The sequence below is a fragment of the Pectinophora gossypiella genome, chromosome Z (genome assembly GCF_024362695.1).
Source record: "Pectinophora gossypiella chromosome Z, ilPecGoss1.1, whole genome shotgun sequence".
NCBI classification, from domain to species: domain Eukaryota; kingdom Metazoa; phylum Arthropoda; class Insecta; order Lepidoptera; family Gelechiidae; genus Pectinophora; species Pectinophora gossypiella.
Window position 1 is genome coordinate 22061668 of NC_065433.1, and position 2264 is coordinate 22063931.

The following is a 2264-nucleotide window of genomic DNA, read 5'->3' on the forward strand; positions in this document are numbered from 1 at the left end:
CCATTTTCTACAGGAAAAATAATAAAATATTCTAACCTTCACCTACGAGTCATCGATCAATTTTAAAAGCCCATGAACGAGGTGTACAAGGCGCTGCAATTTCAAACTAAAAATAAACTTGCAATTTCCGTCGACCTCCCTTCGACGCCTCGATTTTATCACATAAAAGAATGATGTCTGTAGATCCAGGTATCCAGTGGCAGCCCTAGCAAAATATTTAGATGGTGCGAGACCTCATAGTGGCACCCCTCAGCCCCTTTAAATACAAAATGTTTCGATTAGTTTACGGCCACCGAAATTTACCGAAGTTTCAATGTGGCCGCAATCTAACCCGATGAAGTTAGTTTGCGGCCTGGGTGAACCAGTCTATGTCGATTTTGGCGCCCCCCTATTTCGGCGCCCGGTTCATTGGCGCACCTCGCACTGCCCTAGGGCCGCCACCGCAGGTATCGAAAGAAATGTGGAATAATGGTGGGTTCACACCGCCCTGTATGTCGATTCTGTAGATCTCGAACAATAACTCGCTTATCACTTCGACGCTCACTTACACTTCGCATTCGATCTCACCTGACCTTGATTTGGTATTCTGTAAACATCACTAGCTCACTTGCGAAGTGAAGTGAGCTTCGATATATCTTTCGAGTTACTAGTGATTGGCGCTTAATGAGAAGATACCAATCGGTAATTACCGATTTATTGTTTTTAGCTAAAATAATGAAATTCTGCCAAAGAACTATAATTTGGATGATTTTATTCACGTTTCTGTACTCGAATTTAAATTACTCAAGCCTTAATAAGTTAAATTATAATATTTTTAATCATAAACTTAATTCTTTTGGATGAATGAGCATTGAGTCTATGCTTACATTTTTATAACTCAAAGCTAAAAAAAGTTTTGTACGAATGTTTGAAAACAAAGTTGAGGAATTTCAAGTGCATTTATATGTTTTAAGTGGTTTGGTGCATAGATTGTGGTGTTTTGGCTGCGTGTGGACATATTTTGAAACGGGATAATGAAGTAAGTTTATTCCTTTACTTAAAATTAATCTCTTACTGACTGGAATTATTTTGTTTTGTAACAAAAATCTTTTCAGTGTAAGCAAGCGCTCATCCCATCTGTCCTTTGCCCTAATAGAAGCAATGATTGACTTCCTGGAGAGAAACCCAGATCTGGCAAAGGGTTTTTCAAAAACTCAATATGCCAGAGAGTGGAGCACTAGGAAGTTTTGTCATAGCGGCTCAATAATATGGGTGGGACGATTAAAACATACAAGCAGTGGACCAAAGTGAGTATGTTAATATTAATATTTCTTGTCCGAAATACTGTTCTTGAAGCATTTCAAATGTAAAAAAAAAATTGAATTTCAACCTAGCTTGTTTATTGAGTTTGTCAATCTCTCTGCAATTTATTCATTAACAATGTACCTACTAACGCATTCTAAACACTTAAACTTATATACTTCGGTCTGAGTAAAAACGTGCCGTTAAAAAAGTAGCAGCACAGGCTGCAGCTAGACATAGGACTGGTGGTGGGGTAGAGGATGTAGCTGAACTTGCATTGGAGGAACGGATAGTGGCTATGGGTATAGGGGTTCAGGGTTTGGTACTGGAGATGCCCACTGGGAATCCAGCTATTTTTAGTCAGAGTTTTATTAAATTAGGTGTGTTCGTCGTTATTATACTAAAATAATAATAATGTACATGATTTTATTTTCAGCAATCAGACCCAATACAATTGGTTCCCCAGCCTCCCTCTTTAATACAAAGCAGTGGACATTCAGAAGTACGTATTTCAGTTTATTTGATCTAATGTTATTTTGACTACATTTATGTGCTGAAATAAACTACTATTACTCTTACAGATTTCAGTGAGTTGAAGAGCAGCAGTTAGAAATTCGGCGGCCCAATGCTGTGTACTTTAATAAAAACATTTGAGCGATTTTCATCAGAAGAAACATGTACACTAGCACCAGATAAAATACTACACTAAAGTTTTTTAAACATTAATCTGTTAAATTACCTTAATTGAAACTTATTGAGTCTTATTAGATACGATATCACCAGCAAATAACTAAGAAACTTATACACTTCTCATCAAAAAAATCGAAACACCTTGCAAGTTTACGTTTTGTCAGGATTATCATAAAAATGTGTACATTTAGGAATAAATGTTAAATGTCGTTTAATAGTGAGTAATATGAGCTTATCAAATCTTAATGTTAATGTTCTAAATTTAAATAAATTTTTCATAGGTTTCGTATTTT

General features: G+C 36.2%; 1 long non-coding RNA gene across 2 annotated transcripts; it reads left to right on the forward strand.

Annotated features, from left to right (window-relative positions):
- The first annotated feature begins 487 nt into the window (after nucleotides 1-487).
- On the forward strand, nucleotides 488-1909 carry LOC126379893 (uncharacterized). 2 transcript variants are annotated; one of them, XR_007568393.1, is made up of 5 exons: nucleotides 488-681; nucleotides 954-1018; nucleotides 1095-1286; nucleotides 1718-1783; nucleotides 1863-1909. It is a non-coding gene; the product is annotated as an uncharacterized LOC126379893 (long non-coding RNA). The 2 variants fall into 2 exon arrangements; XR_007568394.1 differs by having other exon boundaries at nucleotides 1136-1286.
- The last annotated feature ends 355 nt before the right edge of the window (nucleotides 1910-2264 follow it).